General features: G+C 45.9%; 1 protein-coding gene across 3 annotated transcripts in view; it reads left to right on the forward strand.

Moving 5' to 3' along the window:
• The window catches only part of RNGTT (RNA guanylyltransferase and 5'-phosphatase), a 1,800,355-nt gene that overhangs the window by 912,829 nt on the left and 872,645 nt on the right, over positions 1–14,881 (forward strand). The window lies entirely within an intron of this gene.

Below are 14,881 nucleotides of genomic sequence, written 5' to 3' on the forward strand. Positions count from 1 at the left end.
ATCCTGCGTTGGCTTGTCATTTTCTGCTTGTACTGCCCTCTCCAATATTTTGTGTGCCTCCCAAATACTTATCATCTCTGGAAATAAAGTAGAAAATAAAGGTTGTGGTATTTGGCAGATGGCATTAGGGCTCCTTTGAGCTCACTTCCAAATATCATAACCTTTTTTATTGTGTGTTGTGCGCTAAATTGAAATGCTGCCTTATGTTAGTCATTTTTAGGTTTCGCACTGCGAACCAATCGCAAAGCGATCGTCGCTGCAAAACTCTATTGTAATCGTTTCTGCTTTCAAGGAGTCAAGGGAGACAGGAGACAAGTGATGTGCACGCGCAACCTTGCGAACTGGGATCAGGTCGCGCGCGCTTCCGGTCTCCCATGGCTCCTTGGAAGCGCACACACACATGCACTCACACACACATATACAGACCCCCCCCGCCGCCGCGCATACACACACACACACACATAGAGAACCAACCCCCCGCCCCGCCGCCACGCATACACACACGCAAGCACACACACACATAGAGAACACCCCCCTGCCACCGCGCATACACACACGCACGCACACACACACACACATAGAGAACCGCCGCCGCGCATACACACACGCACAGACACACACATAGAGAACCCCCTCCCCAGCCGCGCATACACACACACACATACATACAGAAACCCCCGGCGCTTACACACACACATCCCCTACCTCGGCTCGGCGTGTCTTCTCATCACAGCTTGCGCAGGGACAGCCAACGTGCGTCTCCTGCGCTACAACCGTGGTTTCGGTTTCGCGGCCTAACCTTGTTTGTGAATGAATGTGATTTGAGCTATGATTTTGTAACAGTCAGGCCAATGTCGCCCCATTGTTTTTGCTTTGGTTTTCACTTTCTCCGACCATTTTATGCCACAGTACATGAAATGACAATGTTCATGTAGCCCATCTCTGTGATTTTGTGGGCTGAGATAGCTGTGGGTGTCATTTGGAAATTATTCTTTGTAGCCCCCAGTAAACTGATGCGGAAACCTACAGCCACAATTACCGACACTGCGGTAATTACTGAGGATGGTGTTGCTGCATTATTTCTAGTTTTCACCCTCAACAAGATGATTGACAGCTCAGTTCAGTGTCTGGACACCAATTTCTATACGTTTTCCCCAAATTCCCACAACTTTTCCTAATTATTTTCCACCACTTATGACTGGTGAAAAGGACGAGGGTTTTCCCCAAAAGTTATGCTCCTGGTTCTACAGCTAGCCCTGGGAGGGGATTAAGGGGGAGGGGTCTCACTGTCACAGAAGATTCCTCTTCTCTGTTATGTCACTCTTCCGCAGAACCATTTTGCTACTTAAACATATTTGTAAACACTATCACAATCGTCACAAACTTCATATCAGTGAATGCAACAACTTGACAACCTTAGCACAGCTGCACGGTTTTCAGTGGAGCTTTGCAAAGTCTGCACACCGTGAACCCTACATCATAGTTACACATTTTTAAACAGGAACATAAAAACAAGTATTTGACGCAGATCATATGGCGTGTCAAGGAAAAAGCCACAATTTCACCTCTCAACTCCAGACTTCTCATCACTGTCTGGACGAGCAGACCCCGCTCTTCGCAGGTGGCATCTTCTGTGGGGTGCAGAGCTGCCCAAGGCCCCCCTCCCTCAAACATGCCTGTCTGGGACACGGTCGAGGTCTGCTCCTGGTTTTGGGGAGGCCGAGCGATGCAACGCTGCTCTTTGCAGGTCTAATCTTTCCCTCCTTAAGTCTATTCCTCGAGGCCCCCTTTCAAGAGCTCCTCGTGATGGAGATGCCACTGTGTGTTTACTCTCTCGATTCCCAGCGTTTAACCCTTTCCTGTTCCTTCCCTGCTGCGAAATTCCGAGTGATTTCTCTCCTGTTTGGGGCAGGAACTAATTCTTTAACGTGTCAGTCATAAAGCCTGCTAGAACTTTTCTTTCTCAGTTGTAGATGAGCGGAGATGTGCTGAGGGGGCTCTCACCCCGCCACAGACATGAATATTAAATGTGCAGTTTATACAAACGCACCAACATTTCACTTCTTATCTGGAGAACGCGGCGGGTGTAAAATTGTGTAATTGCACCATACGTGCAGTGCTAGAGGGCGGGAGCCGGAAGAGTGAAGAGAATTTTTTTTTCTTTGAAAGTTTTGGCTTCTAAGAATATTGCGCCCGCCCCTGTGCCCCCGCCCCTGCCTGTTGGCAGTGTGCCCGCCCTCGGCCGTGGCTGGGCGGCTGCACTCTGACAGGCACAGACAGGGCTGTCCCTGTCACGGGTGGCTGGTGCTGGTTTCCATGGCAGCAGGACTTCTACGAATGTACACTCCCAGGTCACGTCACAGAACTGGTGCTGTCTCCAAGGAGCCCTGCTTCTATGGAAAGAGTGACAGGAACTCGTCACACCTGTCCCCATCCACCTGCAGTGCTGCTCACACTGCATTACGTGGGGCACTGTTTCATATGGAAAAAACATTGTCATTTAGAACGCCAATAGCTCCAACTTAGACAAATGCGAAACCGATTGCATTGCAAATGCTTGTTGTTTGTATGAAATAGAATTAGTGTTGCCGCCTTTATAAACCTAAAGAAGGTGAATCTGAGGCGGCATTATTACCTGCTGCTTTTTTGGGATAAATGTAATACAACTTGAGCCTCAATATAGCGTGATTTATGTCTTTGTTTAGTGTAATGTTGTTATATTCCTTATCAGTAGATGGAACAAAACCAAAACCAAAACCGGTCCCAGGATGCTTGTTTTTGGTCCAGGAGGGACCTGACTTTGCAGTTTGGCTAGAATGTTCCCTTGAGCAGCAGGGTCAAGGCTGATTTGCATATGGTTAGGACCAAACTGGGGTGGCATGGTGAGCAAAAGAACAATGGATTCAACCCAGATCTGTGACTGGTTGAAAAGTTTCAGCACTCTGTCCATCATCTTGTTGTGTTCATTATGCCTGTTAAACGTGCACTCAAATTCCTGATTGCAAATATGCTATTGGCAAACCTATCTCCATAAATATGTCCACAGTTTGAGCCTTCTTTAGAATTGAGGCCATAAAGCGTTCGCTTTTTTACGAGTCTCCCATTTGAAAGCTACATCCAACAAGGCATAATTGACTAAAGATGTTACCGATGGTCAACTAAAAAGCACATGCTGCCAGTGTGTTCTCTTTCACAACACCTTTTGTAGTGTCATCTTAAGGATTTTAGGCTTCCTCAGCAAAACACATTTTTGGGGCCTGTGTACAGAACATCTTCGAATTTGAATACACATTTCTGCTCATTCAAGCCTAAATGATGCCAAACAATGTTAGATTATGTTATTCTTTAACAGGATCATGCAACAACAGGTGATATATTACATGGCTGGGACACCCAAACTCCTTAAGATGACACAGCATGGACAATGTCAGAGGTAGAAGTGGGGAGAGAAGTTTAAATAGAAAAATAGAACAGGCAAAGGTCAGATAGAAGGTTCACTTTCCCAGGGGGCCCTGGGCAATTGCCCACTTTGCCCATGTCTTAAACGTCTCTGTCCAACCAATCTCCAGTGAGGGCTCCCCCGCAGTGTGAACACCATGTCCCTGAAGCATACAATATATGAATACATAAACATGTGAAACTGCCTTTAGAAGGTGTCATCTATATAAATAAAAATGTAAATGTTCATTTGTTCAAAATCGCAAATCTCCGAAAGTACTTCAACGATTGCTCTGAAATTTTGACACAACGTTGGATGCGAATACGCACGTGTTTTTATATACACAACGTTGGATTCCAATACGCGCGTGTCAAATAGGCGCGTGTTTTTAATCGAAAGCCTGAACAGACAAATAAAAATGTCAATGTTCGTTTGTTCAAAAACTTAAATCTCCGAAAGTTGTTCACAGAATGCTTTGAAATGTTGACACAACGTTGAATTCGATTAAGCGCGTGTTTAAATATACACAACGTTGGATTCGAATACGCGCGTGTCCAATACGCGCATGTGTTTAATCTAAAGGCCGAACAGACCCTATCGATTTGGTTGCTGTGCAACAACTACAAGGGACGCATAGAGACAATAGTCTACATATATTAGGATTGACAGTTGGTGTCAGGATGGCAGACCGGGAAGAAGGTGGAGGGAGGGGGGAGGAGTTGGTTCACTTTGCAACATTAATGAAGGACGCATAGAGACAATCGTCTAAATATATTAGAATGGACAGTTGGTGTCAGGATGGCAGACCGGGAAGTAGGTGGAGGGAGGGGGGAGGAGTTGGTTCACTTTGCAACATTAGCATGTGTTTATAGATACACAACGTTGGATTTGAATACGCGCGTATACAATAAGCACGTGTTTTTAATCGAAAGGCTGAACAGACCCTATCGATTTGCTTGCTGCGTAACAACTACAAGGGACGAATAGAGACAATAGTCACAAAAACATATTGTACACCCACAAGCATTGTGAAGTTAAACATATTAGAAACGTGCGCTTACACTTTTCTTTCTCTTCCATTTAACCAGACTGAGCCAGAGCAACGCGTGGCCGGGTAAGCTAGTTTTAAATATTCTTGCTGTGTCGAGATTATAATATACCCACATTTGTACCCTTTCAATAATCAGAGCCTTGGGAATACAATGAGATATAGTAAAATGTACAAGTCTATAATTAGAGGTGGGATCAGCCAGGTTCTGAGCTCACAGGGTACGTAGGGGAAAGAGTTATTGCCGTGTACATATACACAAGTACAAAAGGGTATTTTAGAAGCTCCTTTAACCACCGCATTGTAAAGACTACAGTTGTAACATTTAATACAGGTGCATTAGGAACAATTCACTAAATGAAGACACATGTAGGAAGATAAAGCAGGAATGATAATCTAGCACGTCTGTATGTGTGCATGTATGCATGATTTTATAGCAGCTAAAGCATTTTGAACACAAAATGCTGTACAAAAGAACAATGAGGATTCATAGGTCAATAATCTTTCATGGCAGTTAACATTATAGGTGGAAATTGAATGCCGCAGTGTGGGAGGAAGGAGACAGCAAAGAAATGCAAGTATTTCCAATTTACATACATACATATGTACATAGTTGGTTATCCAAGCTATGAGGAAGCAGGTTAGGTGGGTCAGTGTACCCTCAGGGTGGGCTGGAAGGGCTCCTGATGTATGAGGTAGCTCTTAAAGTCAGTCTAGTAAATGGGTAGGGTAAGAAAAACAATGGCTGTTCCAGCAGAGGACCAAATAAATAGGATCTGTGAAAGCAGGACTGAGTGGATTTGAGGACATTTGACCGCAGGCCTAACACCGACACACTCAATGTCCGTGTTAGCCCCGCAATGATTGACATTTGTTTTAATCAGCGGTCGCCCAACCTGCGCCCCCACTCACTACCCTGGACACCAACCAGTGTTCAATGGGTAGGAGAAAGTTGTTTCGTGGCGTAAGAGAGTGAAAGGTACCCTGGTGACAAAGTTAGCAACTTTATAATTGGGTATAAAGGCATATTTAGGAAGAACAGGAGCAGGTTCTTGGAGCTGTCCAGCTTGCAGTTCAATTGGTGGTCTCACAAGGAATTTTGAAACTGCTACTTTATGTAGAATATGTGATACTGTGCAGCTGTATTAAAGATAAGGACTCCAATGTCAACAGGTGCTACAGAGTGCTCCAAGGGTTCCGGCAGTACTGGGAGGGACTCTGGGGGGAGGGGCGGGAGGGGAAGGGAGGTCTTAATAGAGGGAACTTGGTGAAGGTCATCAGTTTTAGGTGGGTTTTCCACGAGGGAGTGCATGGCCATACAGTGGTTGATACATTTAAGGCACAACTTTGTGCTTTATAGTTGGTAAGTGAAAACCAAAACAATGGTATTTGCAAAGCGCACATTTACTGTCCCGGTGTTGCAGCTACTACAACCACTGATCACTACAACAGGAATAAATTAGAAGGCGGAGGTAAATTGCCGGGTATTTGAACCACTCTTGAAAGAACCTACATCCTTAGTGGACTGAAGATATCTGGGAAGAGAATTCCAGCCTGTAGCAGCCATTTCAGAGAAGGAAGAGCCTTCCCATCTCTTCCAGCTTGTCTTAGGCATCACCAGTAGCAATGCATCAGCAGAGCGTAAAGTTCTAGCTCTACGATAGTGAGAGTCTATTAGTGAGATAGCTGTGACCTTGGCCATAATAAGTTTTGTGGGCTAATACGCAACCCTTTAACTTCACTCTATTCCGAATAGGTAACTAAAGCAGCTCCTTAAGATGTGTCTGTATAGAGATGTTTCTCAGGACATTAAGCAGGATTTGAGCTGCTGCATTCTGCACCTACTGGAGCCTCTTAAGTTGGTACAGAGGGAGACTCCAGTATAGTGCATTGGCGTAGTCCCACCCAGATGTTATAAGGGCATGGACTACCATCTTCTGAATCACAAAGCCAGGAGCAGAAATAGGAATTTCCTCAGGAACCGAAGGAGGCTGAAGCAAGTCCCAACTGCACCCTCTACCTGGTGTTTGAAGGACAGGGCATTATCAAACTTGACTCCAAGATTCTCAACCACTATAGACAGAGTCGGGGGAGAAGGTTCAGAGCTAGGCTGGACCCCACCGTTTCGGGCGGTGGGGGTGGAGATCCAAAGTCCAGCACTCCAGTTTTGCTCATGTTGCACTTGAGGTTACTCCAGCGCATCCACTGGAACACCACTGACAGACACGCTTCAGATCTATTTTGGGCAGTAGAGATGTTCCCGTCCCAATTTAAAAGGATCAGTGTGCTGTCGGCGTAATAGATGACCTGCATCTCAAAAGATTCCACCACGGTTTCCAAGAGGACATTGTCAAGCTCCAAGGGGGGCATATAGACATTTAACAGTGTCAGACTCAAGGCAGAAGCATGGGGAACCCCACATTTAAGGGGTTAGGGGACTGACACAAAAGGCAGCATCCATACATACTGACATCTGCTCATTAAGAAAGAACCCAATCAAGCCAACACATCCCACCTATCCTGATGTCACTTAAGCATTGCATTAAGATAGGATGGGATACTGTATCAAATGCCGCAGAGTTTAAATAACAAGTAAGCATTCTTTCCTCTGTCTACGGCCAATCTGATAGCAGTAGAGACTTCTACCAGCATGGATTTAGGGCTAAATCCAGGACAAAAGCCCGATTGTGACGGATGCAGCAACTGATTGGCATCAAGGTATCTGGATAGTTGTGCATTGACCAGTTTCTCAAGAATCTTTGACAATGCTTAAAGAAAAGAGAAAAACATAAGGTGTCATTGATGTCTTTCTGTTAAGATAAGCTAAATGCAAAGTTCATAGAACTTGGAGAGTACAAATAAATTGAGAATAGCAGAGGCAGAAGAAAGAATATTTTAGGTACGCTCACAGTAAATGTAGATTTTCCTGAGCATCTATATTTGTGTAAATAGGAGGTAAAAACATTCAAGAGCGACCCCTGATATCATCGGAGGCAAGTTTACTGAGGAGGATAAGGTGGTAAATAGTATCAAATGCAGATGAGAGTCAATGATGATGAGGATAGAAGAAAATTGTAAGAGATACGGTGAAGAATATAGAGATCTAAGTGCAACATTTGTGCAGCCAATCCATGGAGTTCATCAGAGTCCTTTCCCCTTTCGAAAGTCATATATAGAGTTACATTTATTTTTATCACCACTTACTCCTGATGCGGGGCTGGGGAAAGAAGCAGTTTTCCCCAGGTGTCTCATTCCTAGCACTATTTGTAGAGACTTTGTTGATAGTGTCACTGATCTTTCTGTGTCTTTCCTAGATATGTTCAACTGTCACACACTTTCGTCATGTGGTGACCAAGACACCCACTTAACCCCCCTTTTCTGGGAATCCCTCCACTGCATCTAAGCTGACCAACTGCAAAGTGGATCTGGTAGAGACTTTTACCCGCAGATTCCTTATTTTAGAATTATCCCCAGGCGTCAGACTGGTTCCAGACTTTTTTCGTGAGCAGTACCCCTGCATGGTGGTAGGTGGTGTTATTAATCTCTGTGTGGCGTCATCCGTGCCAGAAATGAAGTTTGTGGTGCCTATATAGTTGCCACCCAGGCACGCGGACATTAGTTCTTTTTTTTCCTACCCCAGCCAGCGCAGATCTGGAAAAAGCTACCTCTTAGTTTATTTTTACTAGATTTTTTTGATGTTCTGTCAAACTCTTTTTCAGCTCTTACCTCCTGGTGTGGCAGAAACGTCATCAGAAAGTTGACTTCAAGCTCTGCGGTGCCTTTCACAGATAGATGTTGTCGACTGACCCGCATCTTGTATGCCTCTGTTACCGTACGAGTGGGACCACAACCCAATGGCCTGCCTCGACTGATATGCCATGCACCTGAAGGCCTTGAGGGAGTGCTTCCTCAAGCGTCTGACAGATTGATGTGTGACACCGCGATGATCGAGGACCCGGTTGAGAGGAAGGTCCCAGGAGTGGTTGTAGAGCCAGAGGTCCTCACTGCACTCCAAGTCGTCAAGCCATATAGGTAAGTCGAAGTCTTACAAAAAGAAGTCGTTGTTGAAGCATGCTTTAACTTCGACTCATCTTTTGACCGACGAAACGAGGGGGCGTCGCCACTTGAGGGCCGCCTCTGCATTTCAGCCAGCGCCTAGCTAGGCTCCACGCCTCCCCGGGCTACCGGGAACTAGCGCAATCCCCACCAAACTCAGAGATTTCTCTGAGGCCATGCACCTCATATTTGGGCGGCCTGTTACTGCCGGAATGCCTTCGGGCGAGGCCCATTCTGGATTCCCGCCGGCAGCTCCAGCCCCGATGCCAGTAGGGCCCCAGGGATCCACAGATGGATCTGGACCAGCACAGGTTGTATCATCTCAACCTTTGCCATCCTGAGGTTGCGCTCCCTGCGCCGCAATCCCCAACTCTAACACAGAGGGGCTGCGCCTGCCACCGACTGCAGGCATGCCGTCCAGGCTGGTGCCCGAGCCCTATTCTTACGGGCTAGGACTCGGGGAAGAATGGAAGCGGTCGATGTACCCTGATGAATGCCAGCCTTGTAAAGAAGGAAATACAGACTGATGTGAGGATCTGGATGAATATAAGATACCAAGTAGGGAAGAGGGTCCAAGGGACATTTAGAGACCAGCCCGGATAAATCCCCCATCAATACATAATAACAACGAAATTCCGTGGGTCTAGAAAACTAAGAGTGTGTGTTTGTCAAAGTTGGAAACAAGGAGTGGATTACACCAAACAGGAGTCAACACAAGAATAATGAGAATATCTCAGAGAAAAGTAGATTCCCATCAGTCACCGAAGTGATATTTGTCATCCTTTGGGAACCTCATCCGTACCTTCTAGTTGTAAATAAAAGGGTACTCACAGATCTTGTGATACAGTCTGTGAATAAAACATGATATAGTGCATGTGATAGTGCAGTGTAGTGATAAGAGTTTGTAAAATTTGATGACCAAAAGGAAAATTATGTTTATTGGGTATCCTTTGGTCTCAAAAATTAAAAAAGTGCATGGATGCCCTTAATAGATATGTGATTACAAAGAACAAGGGAACCCAAAAGCAGCAATAGGTATGGGACCATTGGGAGTATAATGTTTCAAAAGACAGTGGTCCCAAACATTAGCAACAAAAATAGCAATCACAATAAATATAGAGCAAAAATGAAATCTATATTTCAAACTGTCCAGCCGGACATATTTTAATAGTTTAAATATTTGTTTTCAACAACAGATGAAAAAGCAATGACCAAGCGAGACACAGCCTGTGTCCTACTATTACATCTGACAAACAATTAAGGCAAACAAAAGAAACAGGGCGGTCTGTAAGTGCATTTGAAGTATGGACAGACAATAAAGAGTATACACTTTAAGCGATCTATTCAGTGTAATGTCAAAAGACCATCAAGTGTAAGGTGTCGACGACGTTTCGATCCCGTCGTCGACACCTTACACTTGATGGTCTTTTGACATTACACTGAATAGATCGCTTAAAGTGTATACTCTTTATTGTCTGTCCATACTTCAAATGCACTTACAGACCGCCCTGTTTCTTTTGTTTGCCTTAATTGTTTGTCAGATGTAATAGTAGGACACAGGCTGTGTCTCGCTTGGTCATTGCTTTTTCATCTGTTGTTGAAAACAAATATTTAAACTATTAAAATATGTCCCGCTGGACAGTTTGAAATATAGATTTCATTTTTGCTCTATATTTATTGTGATTGCTATTTTTGTTGCTAATGTTTGGGACCACTGTCTTTTGAAACTTAATAGATATGTGGGCGCACTATTGCGGTCGACATGTTTCAGCCAAAATCAGGCTTTCTTCAGGACCAGATATTAAAGACTACTGCACATATAGTGGAAAGTAGATTAAAATAAATACAACCTTGAACCTTTGTACAGCTATAATTTGTCAGCTTGAATTTAGGTATAAACCCCTGTAAAAAAATATAAAAATGGGAATGACATGTAAATGGTGAAAAACACACACTTCGTTTCAACAGATGAAAACACACACAGAACACATTCCTCTTGATATGTGTACACAAATAATAGTTAAGTACTAGGCTTAATTTTTATTTGTTTGGAGAGAGTAAACCTTACCCGTTGAAAGTCGGGAAGATGATATCCGCTCCTGGCAACTGCTCAGGGCGTGAGGCAACGCTCTGCATGAAGCCAGTGGACTGGACACTTCTCCAGATACTGGATTGGTTTCTTGCCCTACCGTAGCTACGGTGGAGCGAATGTTATTCACCATGTTGGTGTGGAGGTCGGCTGAGGTCCTTGACCTTAGTCTATCCTCATTGGCTGTGAAGACGAATGTCTTGACAGAGGTGCTGCAACTGGGAGTGGCCCCCCTCAACTGCTACTCCCATTCAACGCAGCCTTCACGGACATCCTGCTTGGCACCTGGTTCACGCCCAATACAGGGACTCCTATAAATAGGAGGATTGCCTACTGCCACCGCCCCAGGAGACCCAAACTTCCTCACCCTACCCCCGAGAGCTTGATGGTCCAAGCCTCAACGGCCTATGTAAGTTCGGACGCATTCCTTATCGCTCCCCCAGACAGGGAATCTAAGAGGATGGAAAATTAGGGGATGAAGACGTTTTCTTCCGCCAGCCTGGCACTGCGGTCTATGAACACTGTGTGCCTTGATTCTCACGCCCTGTGGGATACAGTTGCGCAGGTGCTGCCAACAGTTCCGGAAGAGGCCAGGGCTTAGCTCTCTGAGGCTGTTTCCGACAGAAGGGATGCAGCCAAGTTCACCATTTTCTGTAGACTAAACACCACTGACTCACTATGTAGAGCGGTTTCATCAATAGTGGCCTTTTAATGCCACACCTGGATGAGGATTACTGGCTTTTCTGGTTGATGTTTCGTAATCAGTCATGGACAAGCCCTTTTATGACTCTCATCTTTTGGGAAACAAAAGGGATTCGGCGATGGAGCACTTTAAGAACAGCAGTGCTACTGCCAGGTTCTTCGGCCTTTCTTTGGCCCCTCGTCACCCTCAATCTGCCTTCCGCTCCTTTTGTGGCCACAGAAGTGTTGTGCAGCTGTGTCCTACCCTGCCCATTCACATCGGCGCCCATGCTTTCCAGCTTCTGCGTGGCTGTTGACACAGCGCCTACTGGCCCTGTGGATTGGGTGGCCAGCAGTCTGGTCAGCCTACCGCCCCTGCAGCAGCCATAACCTCCAAACCCTCCTAGTCTGCCTGTTTGCCATCATGGGCACTCAGTGTCCATAACATTGGACAGGTGGGTTTTACAGATTGTCCAAAGGGGCTACTCGCTCCCCCTCAAGACTACCACTCCCTCCATGCCACCTACTCGCGACAGGCTGACGTAGGATCTCTTCTCCCTTCAGCGACAGGAAGTGAAAGCTCTTTTGGCCAAAAGAGACATAAAGAGAATGCCAAGACCAGAAGTAGGTTGTGGTTGCTATTCCTTCTACTAGTGCCCAAGAAGAAGGGAGACCTTCATCCTATCCTCATCCTGCACTCTCTCAATTTCTTTCTCAAGAAGGAGAAGTTCAAGATGCTCAGGCATTGATCCATTTGGTTTTGAAAGCCCTTCTGCTCTCTGTCAAGGAAAGGCTAGGGCAAGTGTTCACTAACAACACAGCCGCTGTGTGGTACTGCAATAAGCAGGACGGGGTGGGGTCACGGACTCTTTGTCAAGAGGCGCTGCATCTCTGGGCATGGCTGGAACAGCAGAGCATATCTCTGGTGGGGTCTCAGAATGTCAGAATGGACGCACTCAGCCAAAAATGCCTAGCGGATCACAGATGGCGTGCCTATCCGAAGGGGGTGCAAGGTCTCTTTCAGCAGTGGGGAGGGTTCTGGTTAGATCTGTTCGCCACTGACGAGAATGCGCAATGTCAGCAGTTCTGCGACCTGAAGTTTCCAAGGCGGCTCTCGTTGGAGATACTTTTTGTTTCAAGTGGAGCTCAGACCTTCTGTACGCCTTTCCGTCATACCACTCCTGCCCAGAGTTCTGAAGAAATCAGGAATAACCAGGCCCAAGTCATCCTTGTAGCTCTGCATTGGGCACTGAGAGTCTGGTATCCCGAGCAGTTGAGCATGGCTGTCAGTCCTCCGATCAAGCTGCCATTAAGGAGGATCTTTTGTCACAGCAGCAGGGTAGGGTTTTCCTCCTGAACGTGTCAACACTCCACCATCTTGCGTGGAGATTGAGCGGTGACAGCTGACAGCCTTCGACCTTCCTCCCGAATTCTGTAACATTATCTTGGCAGCCAGGCATTCCTCTACCAAGACAGTTTACGCCTGCCATTTAGCGATATAGGTGGCATGGTGTACAAAAAGACACATTGATCCCCTTTCTGCCCTCCTTTGTCAGGTTCTCCTGTTTGTTCTTTCCCTAGTCCAGCAAGGCTCTGCTTAGGGCACTTTTAAGAGATATCTTTCTGCAATGTCTGCTTTTTTTCGGTTGTCTAACCAACCTTCTGTTTTCCAAACCCCTTTTGTACATATGTTTTTGAAAGGTTTGCAACATATGATTCCTCCCACTCCTCTCGTTATGCTCCAGAAGGACATCAATGTCGTCCTCACTTTCCTAATGTGCGTTTTCTTTGAGCCGCTGCACAATTGTCCTCTCAGGATCCTTAGAATCAAGATGTCCTGTCTCGTGGCTGTAACAACTGCCCAGAAGGAACCTTCAGGCCATGTCATCCAAGCCTCCTTATCTTAACACCTACCCAAACAAACTGGTGCTTCTTACAAGAGTTTCCTTTTTTTTTTTAAAGTGGTCACTCCATTTCACGTAAGCTAAACCATCAATTTACCTACATTTTACGCTCTACCTCATCCCTCCAACAAAGAAGCGACTTAATCATCTGGCCCCAAAGAGAGCGGTGTTGTTCTACATTGACCACATACAAGCGTTCTGGATGGATGACCAACTCTCTGTGGGGTCTAACGATGGATCGTACTCTGTATAAAAATCTGCTACGCATTTGCTAAGAAGTAACTCCCTGAGGGTTTGTGTGCTCATTCAACCAGAGCAAAAGCTGCCACTGCTGTGTTAGCTCGCAGAGTTCTGGTCCTGGACATCTTTCAGGCAACAGTGTGGGTTTCCCTGCACATGTTTGCCAAACACTACTATCTGGACAGTCAGGTCCGTAGGGATGGGCACTTTGCCCATTTGGTCCTGCAGGACCTCTCATGTGAAATGGTCCGCATACCCACCTCCAGTGAGGTATCGCTTGGGTATTTACTCTAAGGTAAGGAATCTGCAGCTGGAAGTCTCTATCAGATGAACAAGCTACTTTTCTGTAATGCATTATCTGATAAAGAATCTATCTAGCCGCAGGTTCCTTTCCTTCCCATCCATCCTCCCTGCTGTGCGACCGGATTTCAGGGCCCCAGTTTTCCACACTAGTGGTCAGTGTGCTTCGTTGCCCCACGCTTCTGGCGTAGAAAGTCGCAAAAAGTAATGGACGTCAGCTTTCCTGGGTGGTGACTACATGGGCACCGTGAATGTCATTTCTTGTGTGGACGATGCCAATGACGCCACACGGAGCCGAACAACACCACCTACTGGTGTGCAGGGGAACTGCTTCTGAAAAATTTCTGGTTTCAGTCTGACGCCTGGGGATAAGTCAGTGGCTTTCACCTTTAACAATAGGGAGGAATAGATGAAGTTTGGAATTCTCCCCCCACACCTCTCCTTGGCCTGGCTTCACTGCAGAGGGCAGTCCTTGTATATGCCAATGCAGTCCTGCTTAGCAGTGCATCACTACCCCCAGCCACCTTAGCCATCTGTGTTTGGATGGCTTTGACTACCATCCATTCACCTCTCTGTCTTTTGTGGAAACGAGCGCCATCATCTTGCACACTCAATGGTATGTGATGTGAGAAAAGGCTTCTAAGGCGATTATCATATCCATGCAAAAAAGGATGCATACCTCTAGGGCGATCAGTATTGTGTAAGAGGTCTTCTCACCCCTCCCGCTCCTATACTGCTTTCAGATAGTATACAGAAGATATTCCAGTGACACGGAGCTCAGGAACACACAGCCACCCTTTAGCTCGTGTGGCCATGTCCTGAAACATTAGTTTGGTAGGGTTTGCCTTGAAGAGACTAAGTTCTGGGATATCTTTGCCTCTCCCCCTTTTGATCAGTTAACTTTTTTCTTTTATCCCCATAAGTTTTACAATTCTGTTCACACTGACACGGCCACCACTCACTTTTCCGCCTATTTATTAATAGTCCACGTCAAGGATTGGTTAGTGATCTCAATAAGTAATGGTCTCTCTTAATTCTCACTTTAAACGCCTGTTTATATTACTGTATGTGCTTGGGGTAAGCTACATTACTGCTGCTATCATCGGTTTTTACTTGGATATGGG

This window comes from Lissotriton helveticus, chromosome 6 (assembly GCF_964261635.1).
Source record: "Lissotriton helveticus chromosome 6, aLisHel1.1, whole genome shotgun sequence".
NCBI classification, from domain to species: domain Eukaryota; kingdom Metazoa; phylum Chordata; class Amphibia; order Caudata; family Salamandridae; genus Lissotriton; species Lissotriton helveticus.